The sequence below is a fragment of the Hibiscus syriacus genome, unplaced genomic scaffold, assembly GCF_006381635.1.
Source record: "Hibiscus syriacus cultivar Baekdansim isolate YM2019G1 unplaced genomic scaffold, ASM638163v2 tig00111022_pilon, whole genome shotgun sequence".
In the NCBI taxonomy this organism is placed as follows: Eukaryota; Viridiplantae; Streptophyta; class Magnoliopsida; order Malvales; family Malvaceae; genus Hibiscus; species Hibiscus syriacus.
The window spans coordinates 2743973-2765283 of record NW_024062956.1 but is presented as its reverse complement, the minus strand read 5'-3'; the positions used below and the strand labels follow the sequence as shown (position 1 = coordinate 2765283).

The 21311-nt window shown below is 36.1% G+C and overlaps 1 pseudogene; it reads left to right on the top strand.

The window, feature by feature from the left end:
• Positions 1–369: 369 nt before the first annotated feature.
• On the top strand, positions 370–21212 carry LOC120150227 (annotated as a pseudogene).
• Positions 21213–21311: the final 99 nt, after the last annotated feature.

Here is a 21311-nt window from a genome sequence, read left to right as displayed (position 1 = left end):
CTGCGAAATAGAGCTCAAGTTGAGCAATTATTGCAATATGTTGTTTAAGAACCCCCAGAGAATGCTGACAGAAAACGGGTCTTCAAGTAAGTAATTTTCATCAAATGAAGAATCGGCAGAAAGAGATAATTGTATTTCCTTGTCTTGCAACTCATTAATGTTAGTTATTCCTTTTCCTAATGATCAATTAATTTTTGTGTCTAGGTTGCCATTCGTAGCTTCTTTGATATTTACTTGTGAGATTAATGTTATTCTGAAGACTTTAGTGGATGAGGAAGAGGTATATCATTTTGTTCTTGATTATGCATCTTTAGTTATGAAAGGTGCAATGATTTTGTTTCTTATGTTTATCTCCTTGTTACAGTTGATGAACTTACTCTTCTCTTTCTTGGAACCAAACCGTTCTCACAGTGCCTTGCTTGCTGGTTATTTCAGTAAGGTATATTAGTTCATAATATGATTAGTTTCTTGCCGGTTCATATCATGTTTAGTTTGACTACGGCTTTGGTTATTATTACCATTTCGTAGGTTTCATTTGTTCTGGTACTTTAGGTTGTGTGCCTTATGCTACAGAAGACTGTTCCAATTATGAACTATGTTCAAGTAAGTAAACATTTTTTGCTTACTATCACATTCTGAGACATCTTCAAAATTTGCTTGTATGTTTCATTTATGTTGTTTGGACATGCATTCAACAACACTTAAATCTCGATAACTAGAGTAGCCGAGACATGTATGAAATACACTGTCAGTTTGAACTTCATCTTGTTCCTCAGTTGAACTTTGAACTGATGTATTTGACATGGATGTGCATGATGCACCTACATAATTTGTCTTCTGTAAGTTCACTTAAACATACTAAATGATGCGTGTTGTAAACAATTCTGTGGACTATAGATCCTTTTCATCTGGTTGGTTGGTTCTCTGAGTTTTGTACTACGAGTGTAATGATTTGCATGACAATATCGGGCTTCTTAGTGGTCTATAATCTCTGCATTACAAAGGAAAGCATGTTTTGTTTATACCTATGGATTTACTGAAACAGATTTTTAACAGGTACATCAAGATGTGTTCATCCAACTGGTTGATTTGACAGGAATCACATTCATCATGGAGGTGCCTGGGATTTTTTCTTTTTTTATTGCTTTAGTGGATTTTATATGGGTTGCCTTTTAATATTTTTAGTTGAGCATTGTCTTGACATGGTTATTTTCACGCATTAACTTGACATGGTTATTTTCACAGGTTTTGGTTCGGTTAGTAGGAGGTGATGATCATTTATATCCCAATTTTTTGATGTAATTCAATGGATAGCTGATAGCAATTTTCTGGAAATGATTGTGGATAAATTGAATCCATCAGTAAGAGATTCTGTTTTATGTCGTATTCATGATTTAAAATTGTTTTACTATTTTCATGGCATGCCATACTTTATGTAGTGAATGCTTCACAACCTGTTTCTTTACATTGACAGTGTCCTCCTGTAGTTCATGCTAATGCAGCAGAAACATTATGTGCAATAACTCGGAATTCTCCTTCAGCCTTGGCCACTAAACTCTCCAGTCCAAGGTTTGTGAGATTGAGTTCCTTTGTGTTCCCTCCCTATTTGCATCACCATTTCAGTTCTCTACTTTGTTTATCTTTTTGACTTGACCTATAATTTTTGGATATGTTCGTATACAGCTTTGTTGCAAGGATATTTGGTCATGAATTGGAAGATTCACATTCAAAATCTGGCCTTATACACTCTCTCTCAGTTTGTATCTCATTGTTGGATCCCAAAGGATCAGCAATTGTTTCTCCCTTGATGCATTCTTTCCGACATCAACATATGTATATGCCTCGCATCCCTGTGAATGCGGAGACTATTTATGTAATGTTGCCTAAGCTCGGTGAGTGGGTTTTTTTTTGCTGATAGTTGTAATAGTTTTTGTCTATTCCTAGGAGCATTGAACATATTGGCTCTCATTTTAGCGATGGTGTTCAACACTGTTTGTTTGTACAGGTAACTTACTCATGCTACTGAATGTTTCCTCTGATGAGAAAATTTTGCCTACCACATATGGAGAATTGAGGCCGCCTCTCGGGAAGGATCGTGTAAAGGTTTATTTTATATTTTCATCGTAAGTTTTATGTGCCAACTAACATGTAATGCTCAATCCGACACCCGTTTGAGTTTTTTGGATGTTTGTAATGTTTACCAAACTTTGTAGGGCAGTAGGAGCAAGTGAAAAATTATGTTCGTGTGATTTCTGAAAATTTTCCCTTTATTTCAGATTGTGGAGTTCATTGCTGTGCTGTTAAGAAATGGAAATGAAGCTGCAGAGAAGGAATTGATGAGCTCAGGAACCATTCAACGAGTTCTTGATCTTTTCTTTGAGTAAGCTCTTGCTTAAAACTGTCATCTTGAATATGGTTAGAAACTTATTGGAGTTTGAATATAGAACAAAGTGCTTGATACCTTGGAGGTAAGTGTTGGATTACTTTTTGTCAGCATGCTAAGATTGTCTTATTGTTTTGAATTATGCAGGTACCCATACAACAATGCATTACATCATCATGTGGAGAGTATAATATTATCCTGTCTTGAAAGCAAGAATGATTCCATAGTTGATCATCTTCTTCAAGAATGTGATTTGATTGAGAAAATTTCTTCAAACTGACAAAAATCCAATTCTTTCTGGTGACGGTAATCTGGTAGATAATTATCATATTACTATTTTTCCATTTATGCTAACAGCTGTTATAAAGCTACATGGTTATGCAGTCAGCTTAACCTGCTCTGGTCAAACAGCCAACTTTACCTGCTGCTGGAAAATGTGCATCTCGGGTAGGAAACATTGGACATATTACACGCATTTCAAATAAAATTCTACAGTTGGGAAGCAACAACAGCTGCATTAAGGCATTTCTACAGGTGGGGTAATTGGATGCTTGTTAATGTTGTATGAGTGCTTCTCAGGATCTTCTAGGATGCAGGCACATCTTTTATTTAAGCTAACAACTTTTGTTATAATCAAAGTTAGACTACGAATCTCCTATGTGGTATGGTTAATTTGAATTAAGCTCAATTATTGTTTTATTTGACACATTGGCCATATCTTTCATTGGCTAGAATTTCAAGGTTCAATTATTTGACTAATTCTTTTTGGATTTGCTGACACATGTTTCTAAATTTCTTTATATGAAATTAGCGAATGGAATGAGTGGCAACCTAATGTTTTGCAAGAATGTAATGCAGTTGAAAATGTTTATCGATGGGCTTGTGGGTATGCACTTGCTTCATTTCTGCTAGGCATTTCAGTCTGATTAGTTGGATTTTTTTTTAATTTAGGTTGATTAGTTCTAGATTCGGTGCCATGTATAGCATTTGTGAGAGTGCTTGCACTCACAGACTATGTGGTTGCATGACAGATTTTCAACTTATAAAATGAGATGTGAAATGTGTCTTCTAGTTCTCTGGCTTATTTATGGTTTGTGTCTTATTCTGCTTAGTAATGTGAAAATTCTAATGGTATTTCCAATTTTTTAATCCATGTATTGTTGTTAGCACATTTTTGCCAGTTGCGGCAATGGAAAAGTTGTGAGATCTAACAGAAAAATTATTTAAAGAGTCGTGTATTTTTCTTTTTCCTGTCCAGCCACCCAACAGCATTCCAAGACAGAACAAGGGATAGCGACGAGGATGATATTCATGACAGAGATTACGATGTTGCAGCTTTAGCGAACAACCTAACCCAGGCTTTCAATTACAAAATATACGGGAATGATGATAATGAAGAAGTGTGTAGTTTGCTTATCATGACAATATCTTGAATTCTGCCTTTCTCTATGCTTATTGCTTTTAAGACCATGGTGCTCTTGATCGAGATGATGAGGTAAGTGACTCTGATTTCTTTGTATGTTTGTTTAGAATCTTTCTCTGTGGTTGTATATGAGGCCAAGAGGATGATTTTTTTTTAAGTGGCTTTTATTGTCTATTTTTTTTTTGATACAAATGAAGGCCTCGTTAAAACCCCCTTCATAACCGTCAAACAACAAAGACTCAACGGACATTGGAAGGAAAAAAAGAGTGCCTTAGAAATTTTATTGCATAAGAACCAAGTACAATAAGATCATACTACCACCCAAGAACGATGGCAGCCCACTCAACCCATTGCAAAACAACAGTACCTACATGAATATGTTTATACCCTACAACAAAACCAACTCATATGATGATCAACCAATTACAAACAAAAATCATTCCCTAATGTTCCCGAAAAACCAAAAAATGAAAAACAACCACCCAATTAATTCCCCATCATTTAACCAATCCCTTGTTTGGCAAGTTTAGCCGCTTCACAATTTGCTACTCTGGCTACATGACGGACAATGACCCTTTTATTGATCACGATGTCTGCAATATCTTTAACAATGGATAGAAACATCGGAGTGGAGATAGTTGGATTTTTTATCCATTCCACTGCCACTGCACTATCGGACTCCAAAATAATCCTTTGATTAACCGACAAATCCAAATCCAAGAACAGATTCAAACTTCTCTTCACTGCCATCAACTCTGTCATAATAGGAGTAGATCCAACATGTTCTGAGAATGAACCCAACATCACTCCTTTCTCGTTTCTTATAAGTCCACCAATTCCTCCCTTCGGCCACCAACTGTCCATAGCACCATCTACATTCAGTTTAACAAAACCCGTAGGTGGAGGAGACCAACTGACTATCTTTTGCGATATCTTTTTGTCGAACATAACACAATCAGCTAGTAGCAGATCCCTCACAAGACTATCAAAAGAGACCATCAATTTGGGAAATTTTGAAGAAAACCATGATGCTACTTTATACCTTGATAGAAAAGATAACAAAGTGAAATCTAATTTCTCAATATTAAAAATAATATCATTCCTCATTTTCCAAATTGACCATAGAACCGCTCCTGGGATGAAGGTCCAAACGCATGAACGTGGCACAAGATCAAACCAAACTGAAAATAAGGCTACAGAGCACTCTGGAATTGCAAAGGAAACCTCCCACCGGCGCAAGAAGCTAGTCCATAACCCCAAGTCACTTTGCAAGAAAAGAATAGATGAGAAACCGTTTCTTGAACCAACCCACATAACGGACTATACGGATCTTCTATACCTTGCACCCCACGTTTTATTAACTCTACCTTGACCGCAACCTTCTTGTGCACCACTTGCCAAATAAAATATTCAACCTTAAGAGGAGCTACATCGGCCCAGACAGTTCTTTTCCAGTGAAAACTATCGAAAGAGGTTCTAAAAAAAATTTCAAGACAATATTTCACTGAAAACCTCCCATCTCCTTCTCCCATACAAGAGTATCATCCATCGATGACGAAGGATTTAAATTATACAACAATGCCATAAGCTCATTCCATTGCATCAATTCCCAATCGGCAAGATTTCTCCTCATGGAAATATCCCAGAAACAGCCTAACGAATTATTTTTCCTGAAATCGACGATCTTCCCCTCCTTGTTGATTGATAATGCGAACAATCGAGGAAAACGTACCCTCAAAGAAACTCCATCCAACCAAGCATCATGCCAGAACCTTACTGATTCCATATTGTTCGCCTTCAATAGAAAGTTACTTCGCAAACATTCCCCAAACTCGTCATCGGAGCAACAATTCTTCACAACCCTTTCCATATCCAATAAGCTTTGTAAGAGGTTGAACTATCAACCCCCATAATATTCGGATTAATATTGTTTTTGCAACAAATTATCCTTTTCCACCAGGAGTTTTTATCGTTAGGAAACTTCCAGGTCCATTTTCCTAATAAAGATCTATTCATAAGCTCAAGATTTGGAACCCCAATCCCTCCCAACTCCTTAGGCTTACAGGCAATTTCTCAATTAACCCAATGAATTTTGTTTTTAATACTTGAATTCCCCCAAAGAAAATTTGCCATAATTGAGTTGAGCCTCTTCAAAACACACCTTGGTAATCTAAAAATCGATATGAAGTATATTGGTAAGGAGCAAAGAACCGACTTAATCAACACCACTCTACCAGCGATGGATAGGGAGGTAGATTTCCACGCGGACAATTTTTTGTAAAACTTTTGAATTATCGGATCCCATAGAGTAACTGAGTTTTTCTTTGGCCCAAGCGGAAGACCCAAGTATTCCAGTGGAAAAGATCCCATTGTGCACCCTATTGTAGCAGCCCACTCAGAAATAGCCTCGTCATTCACGTTGATACCGAATAACCTGCTCTTTAAAAGATTAATCTTCAATCCTGACATCAACTCAAAAATCAGAAGCGCCCTTCTCACATTTTTAAGTTCCCCAATAGACGCATTACAAAAAATTAACAAATCATCTACGAATTGAAGATGAGAGAGCTGAAAAGAATCTCCCGGACTCCCAATCTCAAAACATATAAACAAACCTAACCTCACAGTTTTCGACAACATCAAGCTCAACAGTTCGACAACCAAATTAAAAAAGAACGGCGAAAGAGAACAACCCTGACAAAGATCCCTCGCAATCCGAAATTCATATGAAGGAGAACCATTCACCAACACCGAAATGGAAGCTGTAGAAATACACATTTTCATCCAAAATCTCCATCTCTGACCAAACCCCATCCAATCCACTAATTTCAATAGAAAATTCCAATCGATTGAGTCATATGCTCTTCTGAAGTCAACCTTAAACGCTACTCCTTGAAGATCTTTCCTCCTCAAATAGTTAATTCCCTCATTCGTGATAAAGGAACAATCTGTGATTTGCCGACCCGGAATGAAAGCAAATTGGGAAGGGCCAACTACTGCATCTATACATTGACTTAATCTTCTGGATAACACCTTTGACAATATCTTGTATAGTCCACCCACCAGATTTATTGGTCTAAAATCCTCGACGGTTTTCGAATTCGATTTTTTCGGGATTAAGGTAACGAAAGAATGATTTACCCCTTTATCCCAATTTTTTCCAACAAAAAAATCACAAAAAAACTTCATAATGTCCTCTTTTAATTTATTCCAAAACTTTTTGAAGAACCCCGTTGTCAATCCATCTGGTCCAGGTGCCTTATTACTATCCGACGATAAAATTACATCCCAAACTTCTTCCACTGAGAAGGGTCTCTCTAAAAACGAATTTTGATCCGCTGAAATCCTATAGAAATTGAACTTCATCGCCTCCACTTCCACTGTAGGGTGCTTATTGAACGCTTCTTTGAAATAAGTAACCACGATCGCTTTAATCTCATCAGGATTCGTATTCAAATGTCCCCCTACTTTCAGCACTTTAATAGCATTCACCCTTTCTCTGTTTGCTGCACACATATGAAAAAATCTAGTGTTGCGATCACCCTCCAAGCACCACTTGACACGTGATTTCTGTAACCACATTGCCTCTTCTTTTTTTTATAGATCCCAAATTTCCTTCTAGCCGGAACCAAAGATTCCATGTAGATAGAAATAGAACCTTGTTGCATTTGCAGTTCCGATTCATGAATTATTTTTTCCAACTCCACAATTGATCGTTGCATACTGTTGAAACTAACTTTAGACCATTCCTTCATTGTCGGTTTGGAGCTTTTAAGAATACTGTAAATACCTTTCCTTCTACTACTCAACCTTGCTCTCTGGAATTCTTCGACCATTCTATCCTTGAAACCATCTTCGTCCAGCACGTAATTGAACAATCTGAAAGGTTTCGGCCCCCAATCATGGGCCTTACTTTCCAAACTAATTGCATTGTGGTCCGATAATGATCTCATGAGCAAAATATGATTCACTAATGGGAACACCGACAAAAAGTTAAAATCCACTAAAAACCTGTCCAGTCTGACAAATGTTGGATTATCCCTATTATTGCTCCAAGTAAAGTTACCACCCGACATAGGGAGATCATTCAGGCTAGCCTTTTGTATAAACTCATTAAAGATTATCATCGAGAACCTGTTGTGACCTCTCCCCATTTCCTCTTCTTCAGACAGGTATGCATTAAAATCTCCTCCCAAACAAATAGGACCTTCCAATTGGCACACAAATGCTAACTCCTCAAAAAAAGATTTTTTTTCCATATCAACAGACGGTCCATAAACGTTAATAAACCAACAAGAAATAGATATTTCTTTCAGATTACCTTTAACTGCAAGAAACCTACCCTGTATATTTTCTGTCACCACCTCCAATTTACTTTCATCCCAAAGCGTTAACAATCCTCCTGATGATTCGACTGCCGGTGATTTTACAAAGTCATTCAAAAGATTTCCACCCAACATCCTCCTTAAGGAATGAATGATACTCTCCAACTTCGTTTCTTGTATGAACATTATCGTTGGTCTCTTTTGTAAAATAATATTCCTCACAACCCTAGACTTTTCTTTCCTGCTTAACCCCCGCACATTCCACGATATTATACTAAAATTTGACATAAAAAGAATGGAACAAACACCCACTTCACACAGAACATCAGAGTTCATCTGTCATCGTCTTTTCCTCAGTCACTGCCTTCGCCTTTTCCATGAAAACTTTTTTTCCTCTTCGGAACGTAACACCCATCAATTTTCTTACTTCCCAAGTAGCTCGAGCTTCTTCATCCTCATCCGAACAATGCCCTAATGACTTTGTTTTTTCCTTCATCATCTCTCTCGAATTGCTCCTTCCCCTGCTTCTACTATATACTCTCTTGTAAATTTTATTTCTGATTCTGCTGCTTTACGCCTTCCTTTCTATCGAGCGACCACGATTTGAAGGAGAGCCCACTAAACCAAATTTCATGCGAGCATCAAGCTGAATCGAACCTCCTTTAATGAAATCCTGGAGCAGCCCTTAAATTGGAAGTATTTTTATTTGGAGAATTATGTCTGATAGACCCAATCTCACTATCACGAATCTGCTCGTTATTCTCCTTATTTGAACCCGACATTTTCTATATCATTATGCTTACACAAATGTCTTGTTTAGTAGAATCCATCTCCACCGAATTTAGATATCTCGGAACCAATTCCTCAATAATTCCATAAGCAGAAGCAATGACGCCTCCTGTCCTCAAATCTGGATCACACTGAACCAAACTCGCCTTGTTTATCATTCCAACCTCTTGGACAAAATCCACGAGATAATGTTCTCAAACTTTTTATTTCACGAGATAATGTTTTGGGCATATTATTTGCTGAGATAGGGTGAATTCTACTGTGACCAAGGAGGTCGCCATGCACTCCGGGTGACCAAGGAGTGGATGAATGCATGTGGGAGCTGTACATGCCAAGCTATGCATACATGTGGGAGCTGTGCATGGGCCATGCACGTCGAATTGGTATAGGTCACCATGGAGTTCCGGCGACATGGTAGGTCGCCATGGAGTCCCGGCGACCAAACTCCTGGGAGATTCTGCCCCGCGACCAAGCTCCTAGGAGATTCTACCCCGCGACCAAGCTTTAATCCTCTGCTCCCTCATGCATGCGTTGCATCCATAGCTGGGAGATTCATGTATCCGTAGCTGCATGCGTTGCATCCATAGCTGCATTATTGCAGCATTAATTTAGCTGCTAAATACAGCAAATATTGTTGTTCAATTGCAACCTTTCAATGCTCAATAGTTACACGATTTAATGCTAATATTATTTGCTTCACAGTCAAATTTAATGACTTTGTCCAACGCTCATTTGCTTTATATAAAGGATATGGGGTTTAGGGTAGAAGCATAACCAGAAGCATAAGCATATATAAACTTTGTCGAGAGAAAGAAAATGAAGAAGAAGAAAAGAAGATAAAGGCTCAAACATAGTTCGTGAGATATTTTTTTTATTGTTTAATTTAGTTTATTATATGAAATTATTAGTTTGTTAGTTTAGGGTTTAGGGTAAAACTAAAATTTAGTTAATTAGTTTGTTAGTATAAATTATTAGTTTGTTAGTTTAAGTTATATTATATTAGTTTGTTAGTTTAAGTTATATATTATATTATATAAAAAAATTAGTTAATTAGTTTCTTAGTTTAAGTTATTAAATATAAAAAAAATATTTAATTAATTTGTTAGTGTCTTTAAACTTATATTAGGTTATTCGTTGAAGTTGAAGTTATATTATAAAAAAATTAATTAGTTCTTAATTAGTTTGTTATTTTAACTAAGTTATATTATAATAAAGAAATAGTTTATTAGTTTAAGTTATATTATAATATATTATATTATATAAAAATTAATTTGTTTAATTTATTGTTGTTTAAATAAATATTTTGTTTACACATACAGGGCATTATTCCACAACATTTGCCCACGTACAGATTGATTCGAAGAAAGAAACAAGAAAGGAAATGAAGAAGGCATAAATACGTGGGTGATTTATTATTTTTTGTTGTCCATTTTTTGTTGTTGTGTATGTGTAAATTAGTTAGTTAGTAGGTTTATATTAGATTATATAAACTAATTTGTACGAGATAATTTCCGTTTAAAAAATAATGTGTTTAAAAATATTTAGTGTTGTTTTAAAAAAATATTTTGTTTAATTTATATTGTATGTGTAAATTAGTAAGGAGTAAAAATTAATTGAATGAAATAATCCGGCCAACTTATTATCTCGTGAAATAATTCTTTCGAGAACATTATCTCGACAGTTTTGCCTAACAAATTTGTTTGATATTTTAAAAAAATAAAAATATTATCAAACTAATCATTATTATTAGTAACCATTACTAAATGATTAGTATCAAATCTAAATCATTAAATATTTATAATAAATAATTATTAGTAATCATGACTAAATCATATTATTATTAAATCACTAAATATCGAATCATTAGATTAATAATAATTATTAAATTATTATTAGTAATATTAGTAATTAATCAATCAAGTTAAATAACAAATTTTATTTGATCATTAATTAATATAATAGTATATTATATTATATTTAATTATTTAATGATTTATAAAATTATCTTATCTAATTTTTTAATCTAAATTAATTTATTTTTTTATTTGTAGAGAAAATGAGCAACAACTTTTTCACGATTGTCCATTATAATGGACAGATTATGGAAAATGAGGTCGTAGTAGTTTTTTAGTATGAAAAACCAATAAATATGATGTTTAAAAAAGACATCACATTTATAGAAATGAAGCATAAGATAGAAAGAAAAATTCGAGTTAAAGTTGATGGTTTGAGGTATAGGTTTATGATATGCTCCAACCCAGTCAGATATGCTGCAATTCCACTTGAAGAAGATGATGATATTGGAACTATGGTTGGATTACATGAGCCAACCAATATAGCAGTTATTGAGTTATTTGTTGATGTGCGTAACATATGTGATGTTCCTGGGTCATCAAGAGGTGTGACTCAAAATCCATCTGAAATAACTTTATATAGTCAGTTTGAGGAGCCGACATAGAGGTTCCCGAACAGTTTTATGGCACTATTGGGAAGTGTAAATGAAGTCGGGGGGACATCTGCAGCAGTAGAGTATGAGACGAGAAACATACCGGAATTGGTTGTTGATATTGATGCTGAAAATCGATAGGGAGAAATTCATGATGATTCAAGCGAAGATGAAGAAACCGAAGAACCCGTTTTGGGCGACGATGAAAATATTTTTGGTGGAGGGGCAATTGATGAAGTTTCGGCACCGTATGAAGCTATTCCTCACATGTACGAGATAGACTATGATGCGATGAGGGAACCTGAATTCCCAGACATGCCACATTTACCTCCGTACCAAATGACTGAATCATTCGATAATTCTGGTGAATTTTCAGTTGGGTGTAATTCAGAGGAAAAAATGAAGCTACGCTGGTGATTAAAGAGTACTGCATCAAATTCCATATTGATGTCCATGTTGTAGAGTCCAACCATAAAACCCTATACGCGAAGTGTGTAAAATATGGCCCAGAGTGCAAGTGGAATATCAGAGTGTCGAAAAATCAAAGGCACGATGTTTGGGTCATCAAGAGGTATAATGGTCCACACACATGTTTGCGAAACTCCAACGAACAAGACCACCGACTATTGGACTCCGATGTAATATGCGAATACGTGAAGGCGATGGTTGAAAAGGATCCAATGATATCTTGTTCAGTGTTAGCTGCATCTATTCGAAGCCAATTTGGATATCAAGTAAAATATGGCAAGGTGTGGAATGCGAAGATGATGGCAATGAAGCTGACGTATGGAGATTGGGATACATCGTACAATGAGCTACCACATTTGCTACAAGCAATGAAGCGATTTATCCCAGGAACCATAGTGAAGTCTCAAACCATGCCCGTATATGACGAAGAAGGTCAACTTCTGCCAAGGAAGAAAATATTTCATAGACTATTTTGGGCATTCAAGGCATGTATTGAAGGATTTCCATTTTGCAAACGTATGATCCAAGTAGATAGTACGTGGTTGTATGGTCAATATAGGCATGTACTTTTGATGGAAGTTGCTCAAGATGGTGAGCGAAATATCTTCCCAATTGCATTCGCCATTATTGAGGGAGAGACAACAGAGGCTTGGGATTTCTTTCTGGCTAATCTACGTCAATATATTGTTCGTGAAGATGGAGTTTGCTTGATATCCGATAGAGGAACTAGTATTTTGGCGGCAATTGAACGACCAGGAATTCGTTGGATACCTCCGTATACATATCCGACATTTTGTATTTTGTCATATTGGCAAGAATAGAATCGACCAGTTTCATAACGCACACATTCGTAGCGAGATAGTCAGCATGGGTAAGTTTTATTTTCAATATTTGTGCATTTTTACGTGGTTTTTTTAATTGTGGTTTAACACAATATATTATGAAACAAGATATGAACAATGTCGACCAAATTTTGACAAGAGATTGGAGAATTTGAAGGTATTTTACGATGATCAGCGTGTTTGGAAGTGGGCTTCAAAAATACCGCGAGATAAATGGTCGCAAGCATACGATGAAGGTCAGAGATACGGACATATGACCACAAACCTTGCTGAGGCCATTAATTCGGTACTAAAAGGTATACACCATCTCCCAATAGCGAGTGTGGTGAAAGAGACGTACTTTAGATTGGCTAAAGTTTGGTCGGACAAAGGCAAGGAAATTGAGAGTCTCATAAATAGAGGTAAAACTTGGGCTCCTACAGTGGTGGAATCAATGGAAGCAAATGAGCGATTGGCAACATCAATGGTTGTTCATAATTTTGACCGAGTTGGTCATACTTTTGTCGTGTCGTGCATACGACGTAACATCGGAGGAGAAGACCAAACATTTAGAGTTGATTTACGACACAAATGGTGTGATTGTGGTCGTTTTCAGGCATGGAAATATCCATGTGCTCATGCAGTCGCTGCATGTATGTATGCTGGTGTAAGCACATACACTTATGTTGATGAATGCTTTCACCTACGTAGGATATTAAATGTCTACAGCTATGCGTTCAAACAGATCCCGAATGAATCACATTGGCCCAAAAAGGATCATGATGAATGACTGCCAAATTCAATGCTTCGCATAAGTCCAAAGGGTCGACCTGAGTCCACTCGTATTCATACCAGTATGGATTTCCATGCTAGAGAGAGAGGTCAAGCAAAGAGATGTGGATTATGTAGGGGTGAAGGCCATTCAAAAAACAATTGTACTAATTTACCAAGATATAGACCTCATCATTAGTAATCATATATGTATTTCTATTTATTTATCCGAATTTAATTTTGTAATGATTTATAATTTGATGACTTGAACAGATTTGAATGGACGTGTGGTTCAATTAACGTCATTTTCGTTACATAACTAATACTGTCTCGGCATACATACCAGAGTTTGTGCAGCCTGAGGCACCCATCTATTATTAATATTTAATGATTTGATAGTAATGATTAGTAATAATGAAATTATTATTAATATATAATGATTTGATAGTAATGATTAGTAATAATGAAATTATTATTAATATTTAATGATTTGATAGTAATGATTAGTAATAATGAATTTATTATTAATATTTAATGATTTGATAGTAATGATTAGTAATAATGAAATTATTATTAATAGTTAATGATTTAATAGTAATGATTTAGTAATTATTAGTAATAATGAAATTATAATAATGATTTGATACTAATAGGGTGATAAATTATTATATCTTTACATTGAAGTTGAATTTATATAATTTTTGTCGATAAATTATTCGATCGGAGTTTTTAAATAGAGGGACCTAATTGATATGACATTTATAATTCGAAGACTTGAATAGATTTGAATGGATGTGTGCTTCAATTAACCATAAAAATGATTTAATAATGAATTTAATATTTAATGATTTGATGATTTAGTAATGATTTGATAATAATCATTATATTAATGATTTGATAATAATCATTATAGTAATGATTTGATAATAATCATTATAGTAATGATTTGATAATAATCATTATAATAATGATTTAATAATGATTTTAATATTTAATGATTTGATGATTTAATAATGATTTGATAATAATCATTATAATAATGATTTAGTAATAATCATTATAATAATGATTTAATAATAATGATAATAATGATTTAATAATAATCATTATAATAATCATTTAATAGTAGTGATTTAGTAATGATTTTATAATAATGATTTAATACTAATGATTTAATAATTATTAATAATAATTATAGAATAATAACAACTGAGTGTACAAGTGTGGACTACTCGAATTTAAATTTATATATAGTCGAATTTATTAATGATTTTTAAATATTTAATGATTTGATACTAATGATTTACTAATTATTATTACTAATGATTTATTATTAATATTTAATTATTTGATACTAATGATTTACTAATGATTACTAGTAATGAAATTATAATAATATTTGATACTAAAAATCATTGTTAAGGTTAAAAAAACTAGTCTAATTTCAATATATAATTTGTAACAAATAGCAAACGAGTTTACAATTGTTGTCGATGCCGGGGTGTTGTTGAATAATAATGTCGGGGTGAACGTCTGATACGTTGTGGCCGTTGCGGTTGCTCAGGAGTATGGTACTCATCCTCCTCATTCATTGGGGGCATTTGAACTTCCATGTGTTCAAAGTCATACGTCGATGAAAAAATAGGAGAATAGATGGGTGCCTCAGGCTGCACAAACTCTGGTATGTATGCTGGGACAGTAGAATCATCAATTGTGTGATGCAACGATCCCGCATCGCCGAACGGTTGTGGTGCGCTATTATCCACATCGATCATTTCCACTTCAGGTTGTTGAGATGAACTCTCACTCCCACTCGGTAGAGAGTATTCAGCTTTACCAAATCTTTTCTTAAACCTAAAAAATTGTCTCATCTCTACTATTGTTGTGAGGAACGGCTTTCCATTATCCCAAAAATAAGTAAGGTAAGCCGAAGTCTCAAAATTAAAGTCGTCGTCTTGAATGTCGTCAAGAGTTGGCATGAATGAAGCCCTATTGTTCCAAGCATTAATGTAGGTTGCATGCTTCTCAACCCAATTAAAATTTTCTTTACGAAGACCATCAAATCTGTGCAGGTCATCATGCGTCTCAACCCAATTCACCTTACGACGACCATCTAAGTTTTGGAGGAGGTCATGATCCCATGGACTCCGTGGAATAGGTTGGTGGAAGTGGAATTGCCTCAGCACCCTATCCCCAAATTAGATCTCAACAATAGCAAAATTGATCAATGGTGTAACAGCACACCAATATTGAAACCCATCTAAAATATCGTGCGGTATCAACGCAAAAATTTCTTCATTTATGTATGATCTCCAATTAAACTGTAAAATTACAAAAACAATAAAATTGATTTAAATCAAATAATATAGTTAATTTAAATAATAACTAAAAATAACAGATTATATATACCTCCTTTTTGGCCTTAATTTCGATCTTCAGCCTGAACTCTTTAAAGTTGTTGTGCACCAACCTCGTGCCTTCAATTTTATGCCTCCATCTGTATATCAATCAAAACAAAAATATGACCATTTTGTTCAATAATTTTAATCAAAATAAATATTTTCTAATTAATATTTTATATTAAAATAGAGGATTCATATTACCTTTCGGCAAGTGGAAAGTCAACTGAAGTCTGACTAATCGGTTTCAAAAACGGAAGTCTATGCCAAGCCCATGATTGTAGCAGCAACAGACATCCACCAATTTCTGCTGTATTATTATCATTCACGACTAATGACGTCTTGCACATCTCATGATACAAGAACGCCAATATCGCCGATCCCCAGCTATATTGCCTACTATTCTCAAAATTTCTTAAAAAAAGAAGATATTGAGTGTGAACATAACTACCGGATTTATCATGCATCAAAATTCCCCCAATCAACTGTAATATATATGCTCGTGTTGCATATATAATTTCGTGCTCCGTACTATTTGGTTGAAGCTGAAATTCATTCTTCAACCATAGCAACCTCACATGCCACCCTCTATACTCTGGTGGTACGAGCGCTTTCCCAAGAAACAAGCTGTAAAGTTGTGCCACATTATTAAACTCATGTGACATTACCACCGGCATCCCATTAGTTTGGACCCCGAGTTGCATTGTCACATCCTCCAGAGTTATCGTACATTCGCCACACGGCAAATGAAACGTGTGCGTTTCTGGTCTCCAATGTTCAATCAACGCACTGATCAAACCTGGGACCAACTTGTAATCTCGCACAAATGTTACATACCAAAATCCAGCCTCTTGCAAGTTTTCTTCAATCAATGGGTGTGGCTTGGGCACTTTATGTAGCCGAAGACGAAGGACTCGCTGCTCGTCCTCCTGCAATTAGATAATACAAAAAATTTATCACAATCATCATAAAATAATATTCAAATATTTATTAATTATAATTTATTAAACAAATATTTTATTCACCATTATTCCCAAGTGACTTGAAATATGTTCATTGTCAAGTCTCAGCAGTGGAATTTGGTCAGCCATTGGAATGAATCTGTAAAAAAATATTAAACAACAATATTTAAAAAATCATTTAATATAATCTAATATAAACTAACTAATTAACTTACTAATTTACAACACAACAAAAAAATTTAATATAATAACTTATAGTATAATAAACTTATAAAGTAAACTTTTTAAAATATAAGTTAAACGTAAACGCTAAACCCTTAAACAACTAATAAAATATTCTTTTATATAACTAAAACTATTAAATTATTTTTTCATTATAATATACTACTAATATTACTAACTAATTTTTTATATAATATAAATTCAACAAACAAATATAACTTACCTATTTAACTAACACAAACTAATTAAATAATTTTTTTATATAACTAACGACTAACAAAACAAACTAATTAATTATTTTTAAATATATAACTATCAAACATACTAATTAAATAATTTTTTTATTTCATTATAATATATTTAACTTAAACTAACAATCATATAACCCTAAACTAACAAACTAATTAATTGATTTTTATTTTACCCTAAACCCTAAACTAACAAACTAAAAATTTATAATAATAAACTAATTTAAATAATAAAAGTTTACCTCACAAGAGCCTTATCTCCCTTTCTTCTTCTTCCTTTCCTTTCTCCCTTTCTTTTTTTCTTTCTCGGCTGCACTATCTTCTCCCTTTCCTCGGCTGCAATCTCTTCTCCCTTTCTTTCTTTTATGTTCTCACATTAACCACCTCCCATATATAACACAAGCTGCCTCAATTATTTCACCAATAATTATACAATTCACGGGCTGAAATGGTTCACATGCATGCATCAATAATTGCTGCATGAAGAAGCTAATTTCACGCTACAATAAGCAGCTAATTTCACGCTACAATCACAGCCCATATAGCTGCAGCGACATGCAGCGGGGAGCAGGAGGGGACGGCATGCAGCGGAGAGCAAGAGGGGACGTGCAGAAATATGCCATGCAAGAAAAACAAGGTCACTGGGAGTGCATGGCGACCTATAAGGTCGCCCGGAGTGCATGGCGACCTCTTAGGTCGCCCGGAAAGCATGGCGACCTATGGGTTGGCTTCTACATGTGCCAGAAGCTGCCACGTCGTAGGTCACCCGGAAGGCATGGCGACCTACGGCCAACACTGTGCATTTCGCCCTATTTCAGCAATTAATCTTGGGAGTGCATTATCTCGTGAAATAAAAAGTTCAAGAACATTATCTCATGGAATCAGCCAACCTCTTAGGCAACTTCATCCCTCAATATCCCCTCAACATTGCATTGATTCTCCGATGTTTCTTCAACCCATTCATCATAAAATTCTCCATCGCTCTCATCATTCGTTACTTCTGAATATCCATCAGTCGATAGCTCAACTTTGACTTTTATAACGTATAACCTGCCATTGGTGTTTATTGAAATTGACTCCGGAAGATCAAATGGACTGCACACTCGAATCACCATCTTCATTGTTGTACAATCCAGCTTCATCAAGGTTTTCTTCCTAATCTCTACTAACTCCCCCCCCCCATTGTGATGCCAGGCTTGAAAACAATACCTCATTCCAGCAATTAAGAGGAACTCCGATTAGCGAGATTTCACAAAAGGCCAAAGGGCCTCCTCCTTCTGCTAATATTGGTCTCAACCAGTCGAACCAGTAATTAATCTCCATGGATTTATCACTCAGGGCCTTCAACTTGTCCTCCTCCGACAGAAAAGTAACTAGACAAGAATTCCTGGCGTACCCCCATTTCGCAACATTAGCGACAATACCTTCACTTTGCAACGCTCTTTGAATTAATTCCACGTTGTACGATTGTTTATGAATACCTGTCATCGACCACTTTAGCCATTTTTTCTCCTCCACCAGAATGAAAACATTATAGGGCTCTTTCGCAACTCTGTTTCCCCTCGTTTGATTGTTCGGTACTAAAACCTCTTTGTACGATCTATCATCTCTTAAGCTTCCATAATACTCTCGTCCCTTCCTCGAATTTCCTAATACGCCACCACCAGTTTTCTCTGCAATCCCATAAACATTTCCCTTAACCTCTACCGCCTTTTTGTTTCTCTGATATTTGGCGACACCCACAGATACCCTCAAACCAGCAATCCAGGTACCATTGGTTTTCTCAATGCCATTCCTCGTACCATTTTCAGTTGCAAACTGGACGAACGCAAATGTAGCAGTTTTATACCTTGGTTTATTCAAGATATTCGGGATAAAGATCCTAACAACAGGACCATGACATAGGAACATATCCCTTACTTCTCTTCTAGTTACTCTCTTGGATAGGTTGTTGACGAAAATTGTCCATTCTTCACCAGAGGAAGAGCGACTTTTCATACGCCATATCGCTCTTTCTCTATTCTGCTCACTCATATTAAAAAACAGCAACCAAAACTTTGATTAATGCACCACCCACGGAACAATCACCAGCAAAGATATCCTATGCGCAGCCAACCACCAACAATAATATCGGACAACGAAACCGGCTGCAATGGACTGCCGATTCAGACAGATTATGATCGGACAGCAATGAGGAATTAAAATGCAGTAACTGTGCGCCGAAAAAGCATCAGATTTAACGGCTATTTTATGGCTGACTGCAGCTTCGATCGGCAAATCAATTTGCAGCAGTAACAATACGGTGAACAGAACCAGTTTGACGCCAACGCACAGATGGAGAGCAGAAGACGATGAATCTGGTTAAAATATTGAAAAATAGACGCCTTGAAATCAGGACAGTACACTGTTTTTTCCCCAGTAACTGAGTTGAAAGTCCCAAAGATAGCAAAAGCAGAGGGCTAAGATGTTTCTGAGATTCCGGTCTGCTGTGTTTTGAAACGAAAAGAACCAGAGAAATAATTTTCCGGGAAAGTTGATGTCTCCGGACGTCTTAAGCGGCGCGAAACATGGTGGAACAGTGGCGGAATGGTTTCGTCGGAGCCTTCATAGGTAAATTTCCGGTGACCTGCAGCTTGTTTTGACAGAGAAGTAGGTGGGTTATGGTCGCAAGTTCCCGGCGAACACTGTGGTATGGTGGTGACGAATACGGCTATTTGTTAAGATCAGCATGAGTTTTGGAGAAAGAAAGTAAAGAAGCATTTTTGTTTTTGTCATCGTTAGTTTCAAACTTGATGGCGAATGTATGTTTCCAATATGCAGGATGTGTACTTCGATGATGAATCTGCTGAGGTTGTCATATCATCCTTGAGGCTCGGTGATGAGCAAGGAAGGTGAGTATTCCTGTCCTTACTCATAGTAATGGAGTACTTTGGCTAATGAATGTTTGACCAACTAGCCTTTGCTTCATCATTATCATGCAGTTCAAGTCTTTTGAAGTAACTATATTAATGGAGGTTACAACCCATGTTTTTCTAATGCGCAGTCTGTTCACAAATTCCGACTGGTTTGCGTTCCAAGATGACAAAATCGGTATGGCTGCTTCCCCCACAGAGGTAATGGATGAGATTAACTTGAATGGTGCCGCAAATGGTGGTAACAGCAGTAGTGATGATGAGGTGGTTGTTGGAGAGGAGGATGAGTTAAATGAAATCAAACAGTCTATGAACGGCACATCTACGTCCAATGCGATGAATGGATTTAACAATTCCGTGAGCGGTGGAGACTTGAATGCCCAGGGGGAGGAAACAAATGCTTCTAATGATATGGGATTCTTCAGGTTAGATACAACCGAAAACTAGGACTTGTTTGAAGATAGACCTTTACCTGATTGGGTGGGGTGAGGAGGAGAACCACCTTCAGATTTCCTATTTGGTGGTTCAAGCAAGAACCCATTTCTCGTCGATGACAGCTCAGATGTCAATGTACCTGGAAATACAGAGACAGTGGTCCCCTCAAATGGGCAATCCATACTTGAAAATGGTTCCTCAGACTCCATGGACACGAGTGATGAATCGGGAAGCAGTGATATAAGTCAGAAATCTCCACCACCTGTGTGTTCTTTATTTGAAGAGGACGTCGAGTTCGTGGGTGTGGAACTAGAAGGCACGGAGAAGGCAATGGAGCAAGCCTTGAAAGAAGGAATAGTTGGTGAAGCAAGACCATTGAAGAGGCACGGAGAAGGCACGGAGTCGGGAATCGTTCCTAAGGTACCCGAAAAGGAGAATTCTGATGGAGGTGGTGGTGCTGGGGTGAAGGAGTTCAATGATGCAAACCATTGGAGGGTTGATCAAGAGGTTTTTGTTTCAGAGTAATGCTGGTCAAACATATATGTAACTGAACATGGAAGTTGGATCGAAGAACGATATCGCAGTGTACTTACCGCATCCGACAAGGGCTGAAGCAGCAAAATTCATATGTACAGTAGAATTTTGTTTCCAGATGGTATTCAAACTGTAGGCTGTGCTATTTGCTTAATTACATGTTCATTAATTTA